This window comes from Balaenoptera physalus, assembly GCF_965194825.1.
Source record: "Balaenoptera physalus genome assembly, chromosome: 10".
In the NCBI taxonomy this organism is placed as follows: Eukaryota; Metazoa; Chordata; class Mammalia; order Artiodactyla; family Balaenopteridae; genus Balaenoptera; species Balaenoptera physalus.
The window spans coordinates 59,053,030-59,064,817 of NC_138889.1; the positions used below are offsets into that span (position 1 = coordinate 59,053,030).

An 11,788-nucleotide genomic window follows, 5' to 3' on the forward strand; every position below is an offset into this window, starting at 1 on the left:
ATTAGAAGTATTTCTTTGAAAAACAAGAATAAGATAAAAAAGAGTACTTATTGCCATTTCTATTCAACATTACACTAAAAGTTCCAGAAAACACAATAAGACAAAAGAGAAATAAAATTATAAGGATCAAAAAGGAAGAAACAAAACTGTGTTATGATTTATTATGATTTTCTACCTAGAAAAGCAAAATAATCTAGAGTCAAATTATTAGACTTAGTAAGAGAGTTTAGCAATTTGTCTGATGTAAAATCAATATACAAAAGTAAATTGCATTTTTTAAAAAAAATTTATTTATTTATTTTTGGCTGTGTTGGGTCTTCGCCTCTGTGCGTGGGCTTCCTCTAGTTGTGGCGAGCGGGGGCCACTCTTCATCGCGGTGCGCGGGCCTCTCACTATCGCGGCCTCTCTTGTTGCGGAGCACAGGCTCCAGACGCGCAGGCTCAGTAGTTGTGGCTCACCGGCCCAGTTGCTCCGCGGCATGTGGGATCTTCCCAGACCAGGGCTCGAACCCGTGTCCCCTGCATTGGCAGGCAGATTCTCAACCCCTGCACCACCAGGGAAGCCCTAAATTGCATTTTTATATACTACCATTTTTTCATTTTCTCAGTTAGAAAATACAGTTTAAAAAGGATATGACTTGTACTCACAATGAAAATATGCAATATCTTGGAATAAATCTAACAAAAGTTGTGGAAGACTTAATAAAACTTCATTGAAAGACATTAGAGGAGACTTAAATAAACAGAGATGTACACGACATTCATAAATAAAAAGCCTCGCTATCTTGAAGATGTCAGTTCTCTCCAAATTGACCTGTAGATTCAATGCAATCCCAATCAAAATTCCCAGTAAACTTTTTCATTGGGAAAGAACTCAACTTGCTTGTATTTTCTCCTGTTTCCTCATGATTAGATGCATACAGAAAAATAAAGGTCCAAGACAGGCTCCCACTGACCAAATATGGGGTCATCTGAACCTCATAATAATGACACATCTATTGAAATACATAAAGATCAATAAGTTCATAATAATACTTGTACTTATCATAACTAGACTTATCGTGGTGATCAGTTTGAAATGTATAGAAATATTGAATCACTAGGTTGTGTAACAGGAACTAATGTAGTGTTGTAGGTCAGTTATACTTCAAAACCAAACAAACAAACTCATAGAAAAAGAGATCAGATTTGTGGTAACCAGAAGTGGGGGATAGGGGGAGAAGGAGTTGGATGAAAGCAGTCAAAACGTACAAACTTCCAGTTACAGGATAAATAATACCAGGGATGTAATATACAACACAATAAATAAAATTAACACTGCTGTATGTTATATATGAAAGTTGTTACAGTAAATCTTTTTTTTTTGGCCTCACCCCGAGGCTTGTGGTATCCTAGTTTCCCAACCAGGTATCAAACCTAGGCCCCGGCAGTGAAAGTGCCGAGTTCTAACCATTGGACCACCAGGGAATTCCCTAGAGTAAATCTTAAGAGTTTTCATCACAAGAAAAAAAATTTTTTTCTATTTATTTCTTTAATTAGGTTTCTATATGAGATGACAACTATTCACTAAACTTATGGTGATAATCACTTCATGCTATATGTAAATCAAAACATTATGCTATATACCTTAAACCTTAGAAGAACTGTATGTCAATAAAACTGGAAGAAAAAAAGTCTTACTGATCACCTTTGGAGGATGCTAGAAAACGAACTCATTATTATGAAAGCTGACAAGTAAAGGGAAAGACTCATTTATCCTGACTTGCTATTTAAACTGTACCTCAAAGAAATGAACTCCTGTATCTGATGAAAAGGAAGTTTTTAGTTTTGTTTAGAATAAAGGAATTCTAGCTAATAAACAAAGAAAGAATAATAGAATTAGAATGTCACCATTTTGCATTTCCTTAGAAAATGCCTGATTACAGGATAGGGACAGGAAAAGTACAAGATGTGCCTGGAAGATCTTGTTGTGCCAGAAAGTACGGAAGTATTCAAGAATGACGGGGACTTTTCAAAAGGATACACAACCCAGCTTGAAGGGACTGGTCAAGTTAGGGATAATTTGAGCACGAAACTGAATACTGATAGTAAGAAATTATAGCCCACTGAATAAAACAGAAAACCATAAGTCCATACTGATATAAACAAATGAATAAATTGAAAGTTTGATGAGGAATAAGACATTTGCACAGTTTCAAAGTATCTCTCTATAAAATCAAAAAGGAGAAAGGAATAACTTCACCGTGGAGAAGACTGGCAGACATCACCTTAATCCTCATCAATAAAGGGGCCAGTCAGAATCACACGCCATCTGAAGACGCCATGAGAAAACCACAGTGTCACTTCCGTGCTATTCCTGCTAACGATGAATAATCGTAAGGAAACGTCAGACAAATTCCTACTGAGGGAGATCTAGAAAATCACTCCCAAAATGTCAAGGTCTTAAAAGTCAAAAGTTGAGGAACTTTTCCAGACTGAAGGAGAGTAAAGAGACATGACAGCTAACTACAGCGCGTGTGCCTAAGCTGGGTCCTCTGGCTATAAAAGACACTATTGGGGCAACTGGTCACTTGAATGAGGTCTGAGGAGTAAATGGTAGCAATGACTCCGTTAGCATCCTGGTGTTGACGGTTGTACTGTAGCTACAGAGGAGATGGTCCTTGTTTGTAGAAAACATTACAGACTCGGGGGTGATGGGAAACCAGGTCCACAACTCACTCTCCAAACGTTCACGGGAAGGAAAGTTCTTTGTAATGCACTTGTCACTTTTCTGTTTCTGATTGTTTCAAAATTAAAAAGAAAAGTATAAGAGACAGAATCAAAGGCAATGTCTGGATCTTATTTTGGATCCTTATTCAAGCAAATATATATATTTAGAGAGAATATACATATACATGAATATACATATTAAATATACATATTATATACTATATTTTATATATATGTACATAAGTATAATACATATGTAAAAAGACAACCAGTAAAGTTTGATACATGAGATATTTGATTATATTAGAAAATCATTAATTTTTAAGGTGTGAAACTGTTTATCTTTTGGAAAGACTTGCTGAAGTATCTACAGGTGAAATTATATGAGGTTTGGCGTCTGCTTCAGATTAACTTGGGGTTGGGAGTCTAGACGGAGCACAGTGAACCATGAATTGATAATTGTTGAAGGTGGTCAGGGTTCATTATACCATTCATTCCACTTTTACATATGTGTGAAATGTCCTTAATTTCTTTTTAATTCCCAAAGAAAAGGTAATAAAAAACTCATGTAGTAAATACGGGACAAAGATGGGTGGTGGATCCACAGTGTCTGTTATGGTCTTTGCTCTATTTTTACTGTATCTGTCTAGTTCTCTTCTTGAAAACACTGTGTGCTGGTGACTGTGATCCCACAGTTGATGTGCCCCAGGGCTAGTAAGAATGTAAATGGGGGGCTTCTCTGGTGGCGCAGTGGTTGAGAATCTGCCTGCCAATGCAGGGGACACGGGTTCGAGCCCTGGTCTAGGAAGATCCCACATGCCACGGAGCGACTAGGCCCGTGAGCCACAACTACTGAGCCTCCCAAACTCTCAAACTCTCACTATACAAACAGCTGTATAAATTTCTCTGTTATACAAATTTTAAAGTAAATCATTCAGATTAATAGTGATACTAGTATTATTTTAAGAGAGCTTTAATACAAATGGGTGGGGCTAAGAATTTTTTAAATGACCTTTAAAAAGTACCCCAAAATATAACAAAGACATTTCAGAAGAAGAAGAAGATGTGGATGGGGAAGTTTTGCTCTACCAGATATTAAGACTTACTCTAAATCTCCAGCAATTATGACTGTAAGGTATGGCTGCAGAGGCAGATAAGAGACAGAGACAGTACTGCAGAGCGATAAGGATGCTGAGCGGTTGCTTATCCATATTTTAAAAACAAAACTGTTTTGTTTTGTGCCCTACCTCACACCCTACACAGAAATCAATTTTAGTTGAGTTAAAGATGCATGTGGATAAATTTGACAACATTAAAACTAAGACCTTCTGTTCTTTAAAAGATACCATAAAGAATATGAAAAGGGCTTCCCTGGTGGCGCAGTGGTTGAGAATCTGCCTGCCAATGCAGGGGACATGGGTTCGAGCCCTGGTCTGGGAAGATCCCACATGCCGCGGGGCAACTAAGCCCTGAGCCACAACTGCTGAGCTTGCGCGTCTGGAGCCTGTGCTCGGCAACGGAGAGGCCGCGACAGTGAGAGGCCCGCGCGCCGGGATGAAGAGTGGCCCCCACTCGCCGCAACTGGAGAAAGCCCTAGCACAGAAACGAAGACCCAACACAGCCAAAAATAAATAAATAAATAAATAAATTTATTAAAAAAAAAAAAAAAGAATATGAAAAGACTAAGCCTCTAACTAGGAAACATATTTGCAAAATACATAACAAATTTATCAGTAGCCCAACCTATCTTTCTATTTTTATATCTATATAAACATTTATGACTTCCCAAAAAGCAATAAGAAAGAGACAAATATCTGCACAGAATGTCCGTCCACTCCTTCACATATACACCCTATGATGTGGCCCTCACTCCTTGGAAGCATCCCCTCCTGAAGACTCACTCTGGCTGGGAGTTCTTCCCCTCGTGGAGCTGAGACTTGAGCTCTGCTCTCCCACAGGTTCCAGTCTGCCTGCTTCCTGAGGAGGCCAAGGGGAACACCAGGCAGACCTCAGCAATGGGAGCCTACCAGGGCCGCCATAACAAAGGACCTCAAGCCAGATGGCTTAAAACAACAGAAATGTATTGTCTCACAGTTACAGAGACTAGAACTCTAAAATCTAGGTGCTGGCAGTCATGGTCCCTCCAAAGCCTCCAGAGGAGGAGCCTTCCTTGCCCCTCACAGCTTCTGGTAGCCCCAGGCATTCCTTGGCTTATGGCAGCATAACTCCAATCTCTGCCTTTGTCTTCATGTGGCAGTCTTCCCTCTTCTTAAAGGGACACTAGTCATATTGGACTAGGGCCTACCCTAACCACCTCATCTTAACTTGTTTACATCTGTTAAGACCTTATTACCAAATAAGGTCACACTGGCAGGTATGAGGGTTACGACTTCAACAGATCTTTTGTGGGGACACAATTCAACCCGTAACCATACCAGCCTCATTTCTGTCTTCCTGAGCAGGTCTTGGTGTCCCAGGGCCTGGGGGTCCCACAGCCAGAGGAAGAAGGGGAGAGCTCTGTGCACGAGTGAGTCCGGGGCTCATGCAATCCACCCACCAGCCTCCCCGTGGGCCCTACCAGAGCCAGCATGATGCAAAGCACGGTCTTAGAACCACGTAATGTACAATCCAGTCCTAGGTCTACCATTTGCTGGTCGTGAAACATTGAACTGGTCATGCCCATTCTGAGCCTCACTTTCTTCATCTGTAAAATGGGAAGTGACAACATACCCCTCAAAGGCTTGTCGTGAGGGTCAAATGGGATGACGTTTGTGGCACTTCCTGCTGTGTACCAGGCCCATGGTTGACTCTCAGTAAATATCAGTGCTCTCTCCCCCAGGTTCCAAGAACTCCTCAAGGAGAGAGGAAGCCCCGCCATGCCACCCAGTGGCTTGTAAGCCATCAAAGGCAGAGTCATGTCATATACTTAAACCCCCCTAGCATGGTCTCTGCAGCCATCCAGTAGTGTCACCATGTCTGGGGTGAGTGACCCCTGGGAAAGGGCAGTCTGACACCAAGAGAAAGCCAGTCACCGCTGGGAAAGCTGTGGGAGTCTCTACACTCATGTCACGAAGCGAAGTCTTGACCCTTAAGAAAGGAGCTAAAAGGAGAGAAACCCGACTTCTCAGTGGGCGGCCAGGCCTGTTCTTGTTCCCTTTCCCCCTCTTTGGAGTCTGGCCCCATTGAGATCTGGGAATGTTTATTTTGTTTGGTGGGAAAACAGAGTAGGATAAAATATTTCCTTGCGTCTGGAGAGCTATTTTGAGCCGGGCCAGCCTGGTGATGCTCCTGGTGATGGATGCTGGCTGACCCAGGCTGGGCCCCGGCCTTCCGGCCTCTCTCCCTCCCAAGCCCCAGACTCCTGGCAGCAACACAGCTTATGGGAGCCTGGGTTCCAATTCCTGCCCAGTGACTCATCCCATGGTGGTCTTGGGGAAGCCTTTGGTACTCCTTTCACCTAATCTCCCAAAGGGGAGACTGAGACCTGTACTGCCCCCTCCTGGGGATTTTGACAGGGGAACTCAAAGACTGTGGGTATAAACGTGCCATAGAAATATTTAAGGAGTAGACCAAAAGGACTGCCACATAGCCTGTCCAGCTCAAGATCCCAGAGGTAGAAGGGACCTCACCGGAGGCTCCTCGGACCTCCTCTGGCCTCCACACATTTAGCCGTGCCCCTTCCACGCATCTCCACTCAGTGACCACACTGTACTTCTGGAGAGCCAATCTGATCTGGTCCCAAATTTGCCTAATTCTTACCAGCTCCCACTGTTCATAGAAAAAAGTCCCCCTCCATCTGAGGTCTGCAGGCCCCACCGAGGCTGGACACCCCTCCTCCGCCTGCCCCAGCCTCCTCTTTCTTTGTGCTCTGAAGCCAGGCTGGCCTCTATCCACTCTTCAAACTGCTGACAAGTCACCCAGGAGTTTCACAGGCTTCACCTTATTTCATCCTCACCATGACCTGCAGGCAAGTGTGCCTTTCAGGGCCAAGGGTTGGGAGGAAGAGATGTTTGCAAATATGCCTGCCACACAATAGGACCTTAATAAATGTTGGGTTTCTTCCTTCCTTCTGAACACACACCCTCTTTTTTTTTTTTTTCTTTTTTTAACAAAACCCCAATGGCATCACATAAATCTCACTCCAGCAGCTGCTGCTGTTGGGCGGGCACGGGGGCGGGCATGGGCCCAGGTGGGCCCACACCAGAGGCAGGAGCCAGGCCCCGGGACACGAGGCTCCCAGGAGCCCTGCTCGCTCATGCGTCCCGGCCTTCGCCATAGAGCTGGGAAGCTGTGCAACGAGCTCTCACATCCTCAGCAGAGAAGGGGCTCTGTCTCCTACAAAAGGCTGGAGGAGGGTCTTCCTGAGGCAAGTCCCGGCGGGAGGGAGGAGCAAATTAAGACTTCTTGATCCTGAAGGTGAAGCAGGAGGGGGTGGAGAGGAGAGTCCCAGAGAAGGGAGGAAGTGCTCCCCAGGAGGAGTTTCAGGAACCTCTGGACAGCCCGGGGTCGGGGTGCTGGGGTGAAGGGAAGGAGGCATCTTGAAGCTCCAGCCACTTACCGAAGGCCAGAGCCGGAAGCCCTTAGGGCTCCTCCAGCCTCTTGTTCTTAAAAGGTGGTCCAAGGGCCAGCAGCATCAGCAGATTCTGGAAGCTTGTTAGAAACGCAGTCTCTCAGGCCCCGCCCCCGACCTGCTGAATCAGAATCTGCCTGTTAGCAAGATCCCAGTGATTCACAAGCACATGAAAGTCTAAGAAGCACTGTTCTTGGTGATGACGCCATTTTACACTAAAGAATGGCCTTGGGACTTCCCTGGTGGCGCAGTGGTTGATAATCCACCTGCCAGTGCAGGGGACACGGGTCCGAGCCCTGTTCCGGTAAGATCCCACATGCTGCGGAGCAACTAAGCCCGTGCGCCACAACTACTGAGCCTGTGCTCTAGAGCCCGCGAGCCACAACTACTGAGCCCACGTGCCACAACTACTGAGCCTGTGCTCTAGAGCCCGTGAGCCACAACTACAGAACCCACGTGCCACACTACTGAAGCCCGCACGCCTAGAGTCCGTGCTCCACAACAAGAGAAGCCACCGCAATGAGAAGCCCGCAGACCGCAATAAAGAGTAGCCCCCGCTCACCGAAACTAGAGAAAGCCCGCACACAGCAACGAAGACCCAATGCAGCCAAAACTAAATAAATAAACAAATAAATAAATTTATTTTTTAAAAAAAAAAGAATGGCCTTGAGAGGAGAAATCCTCTCCCAGTTTCCCACAGCAAGTCAGTGACAGCCTAAGCCTAGAGCCCAGCACTCCTGGCTTCATCCCAGGTCCTTGGAATAGTTCTGCCTCATCCTGGCCTCCCATGCAGAAAGCTGTCCTTCCTACCTGAGTGTGTTCAGGACAGAAAGGACCGAAACTGGGGTAGAAGAGCCCTGTTTGGGAAGACAGGGACCTGGAGTCTGATCCTGGCTCTGTTAAGAGCTCAAGGTGTAATCTGTGCTCTTGGGGCCTCAGTTTCCCCTGTGGTCGGTCCTCTGAGATGGGCTGGAGTAGGCAATTCAACCGGGTAGTACAAACAACCATATTCATTTTCTCACAGCTGCCTGGTGAGGCAGGCAGGTCAAGAAATACCATCCCTATTCTACAGATGGGGAAACCGAGGCCCATTAGGCAGTGGCTTCTCCGAGGCTGCCAGTCCTGGCTGCCTTGCACCGTTCTGCCGAGCCCAGGTGACCCTGAAACATGCCCCTCGAGCCAGCCTTCCTCTCTAATGGTTCTTTCAGCTCCTGTCAGTTATCAGGAGCCCTGGCTCGGCTGACAGCCAGCGTGTCTGCTGCTGATGCTTGGATGCCCACATTCCTGGGCTGTGACAGGGAGCGCACCCGGAGCCCAGGCTGGGGGCACCCGGAGGGGTTCCACTTGGCTGCAAGCCCTGGGGCCCGGCTGTCTGGGGAGTGTCAGGAAGCAAAGAACTTTCTCTCCTTCTCACTGATGGGGGCAGGGGGAGATGTCTCTAGAGGCTGATATGGCAGGAGCTGGATAGGGTGCAGGCTCAGCCGGGCCCTGAGGCAACACCCGGCCCTACGGAGGACAGACGGAGCGGCAGGGGTGGGGGAGTGCGGAGGCAGGAAGTGTGAGGGGGCAGGAATGAGGCTAGGGGTCAGTGGCTGATCAAAGGAGAGCCATCTGAGCCGCAAGACTGAAAGACCTCAGGCTAGAAAGCCAGACCTAGCTGGATTTGTGTCCAAGCTCTGACATTTCTTAGCTGTGTGACTAGGGGTGAGGCTCCCACCACCTCTGACCCTCAGTTTCTTCATCCTTAAAGTCCTTAACACAGCCTGCTACATCCATAGCAAGCCTGCAGTGGAGCCCTTCTGAAGCCAGAGACACTCAGGGTTCAGTCTCAGACTGGAATTGCATTTAAGAAGTGCACCTAAACAGATAAAGCCAATAGAATAATTTATCCTTCTTTTTTAAAAAAAGTCATTTTAAACACTATTCAAGTTTAATATAGAGAACAAACCAGTGGTTACCAGTGGGGAGAGGGAAGAGGGGAGGGGATTAAGAGATTTAAACTATTATGTGTAAAATAAGCCACAAGGATATATTGTACAACTCAGGGAATATACTCAATATTTTATGATAACAAAAGAATTATTCAGGTTTATTAAACAAATTTTTAAGGTCTTATAAGATGTTCAACTTTCATCAGCTTCAAGGTTTATGTTGCTCCCAAATTTTGCATATAACTGAACTTTTGAATCTAACACTCACTGAACTGATTGCAGTCTGGATTTTAAGGCATCAATTTCTTCTTGTAAATTTTTCTTTGCTTCTTCTAACACTTCTTGTGCTCATTGTTGAGAATGGCTAATGAAAACATCGCCAATTTTAAATCATTTTGATCATTAAGCAGTCATCACCTGCAAGCATGATGTCCCCACAAGCACCTTCCAGATTTCGAAGTTGTTTCTTTTTTACTTCTATTTCTTCCTTCAGTTCTGGGATTCTACTTGTATTCTGTGCAAATGTGTCTTTTGTTTGTCTTCAGAAGTAACATTGACGTCTTCTGCAGCCACCTTCTTCATATGGCTGCCATCTTGGTAGAATAATCCATTCTTTACTTGATTCTGTTGAAAAGAAAAATAAATCTAAAAACACTCCATGCAATGCTCTCAGAATCCATTTTCTTCTCCTGTCCACTTCTAGCCTCTGCTTAGTTTGGCTGCTCTCACCTCAAAGGCCCTGAAAACTTCTCCAACCCCAAACTATTCAGCTCTTTCTCATTTCCCTCACCTCACCCCCAGTACTTTATTATGTGGATTAACTTGGCCTCTTGTCCAGCAATAGGGAAAATAAAGGGGAAAACTGCAGGATCCCTCATAGGATTCCCTTTGGCAGGATGGGATCCTGTGTAGTGACCCCTGTCCCATTCCAATTACTACTATTATTTAAAGCTGTGACAGGACAAAAATGATTACCATATGAGTATTCAAGAGCTTGTCCTAACCCCTGCCCACTAAAAAGACTACATTTTCCCTTCAGTTTCTGCCCATCCTCGCCTGTAAGGAGGGTCTTGCAATGCCAGGTAGACTCTTTTACTTTGGGAATGGGGAACAGAGCTGGAGGGAAAGCAGAGAGGAACCAGATCAGAGGGCAGCAGGGAGGGGGAGGGACTTGGCAAAAGAAGTTAAACCTATTTACTTTCTTAAGAATACAGGAGGGAGGTTTCACTACTGCCCAAGATGTAGAAAGCTGGAAGGAGTGGTGCCCCCATCCTCACAAGAAAAAGCCAGATAAACTACAGATAAGATTATAAAGAGGCAGCTTTGGGAGTGAGGATGTGCAGGAGAGGTACTAGAGGAAAGGTACACAGTACTGTCCCCCTGCCAAGACCCTTCTCTCATCTGGAACAAAACTCTTAAGCTACTTGTGCAAAGGTAGCCAACATTTTTGTCCCCAGGGGCACAGGCAAGATCCCACTGCTGATGAGAGAAGGATAAAAGAAAACTCCCTCTACCCTGATAGAGGGCGGAAAACTGTCCCAGGCCCAGAAGTCTGAACTAATACCACTGCTAGAGGTCCCCTCCTGCTGGAGAAGGGCAGGAAATCCTATCCAGTGCAAGACTCACCACAAATATAAGGCAGAGATTGGCTTCCATGGGGAGGAGGGGCAGGAATGCTGAGAAAGCCCCACCTCTGAGGCCCAGGCACACAGGTCCAGCCTAAGACTCAGCCAGGAACATGACAAAGAGAACATCTCCCCACTCACTGATCCAGACGTTGGGACTATCAGAGGAGGACTTTAAAATACCTAAAAGTAATATATTATAGAATCTAGTGGAAAAGGTGGACAACACACAAGAACAGATGGAAGAATTTCAGCAAAGAGATGGAAACTCAGATTGAGTCTAGTGGAAACCCTAGAAATAAAAATCACAGTATCAGAGATGACGAATTCCTTCAGTGGCTCATCAGTAGGCTGAAAATGGCTGAGGGGTGATTCAGTGAAGATAGACCAATAGAAATTACCTAAACTAAAACACAAAGAAAGCAAGAGTGACAAAAAACAAACAAGCAAAACAGAGAACTCAAGAGCTGTGAGATAATATCAAACAGTTAACGTAAGTGTAATTGGAGCCCCAGAAAGGGGAGAGAGAGTGAGAGCAAGAGAGAGGGTCCTTTTATTGTTCAAGAGGAGGGTAAAGATATTAACTACATTAGATTTTGGTAAATTCATGATGCTCTTTTAATGTCTAAAGAAACGACTAAGAAGATAAAAACAGAGCGTATATCTTGATATGATTTCAATTTTCTTAAATTTACTGAGGCTTGATTTGTGACCCAAGGTGTGATCTATCCTGGAGAACGTTCTGTGCGCACTTGAGAAGAAAGTGTAATCTGCTGTTTTTGGATGGAAAGTCCTATAAATATCAATTAAATCTATCTGGTCTATTGTGTCATTTAAAGCTTGTGTTTCCTTATTAATTTTCTGTTTGGATGATCTGTCCATTGGTGTAAGTGAGGTGTTAAAGTCCCCCACTATTATTGTGTTACTGTAGATTTCCTCTTTTATAGCTGTTAG

The 11,788-nt window shown here is 44.9% G+C and overlaps 1 long non-coding RNA gene and 1 pseudogene across 2 annotated transcripts; both read right to left on the reverse strand.

The window, feature by feature from the left end:
• Nucleotides 1-272: 272 nt before the first annotated feature.
• On the reverse strand, nt 273-7,152 carry LOC309668248. The gene is made up of 2 exons (XR_014268149.1): nt 4,392-7,152; nt 273-4,074 (listed from the first exon to the last, which is right to left on the reverse strand). It is a non-coding gene; the product is annotated as an uncharacterized lncRNA (long non-coding RNA).
• Nucleotides 7,153-7,747: 595 nt separating this feature from the next.
• Nucleotides 7,748-10,841, reverse strand: LOC309668266 (prefoldin subunit 4 pseudogene; annotated as a pseudogene). Its single transcript, XR_014268521.1, has 2 exons — nt 10,836-10,841; nt 7,748-9,833 (listed from the first exon to the last, which is right to left on the reverse strand). The product of XR_014268521.1 is annotated as a prefoldin subunit 4 pseudogene (transcript).
• Nucleotides 10,842-11,788: the final 947 nt, after the last annotated feature.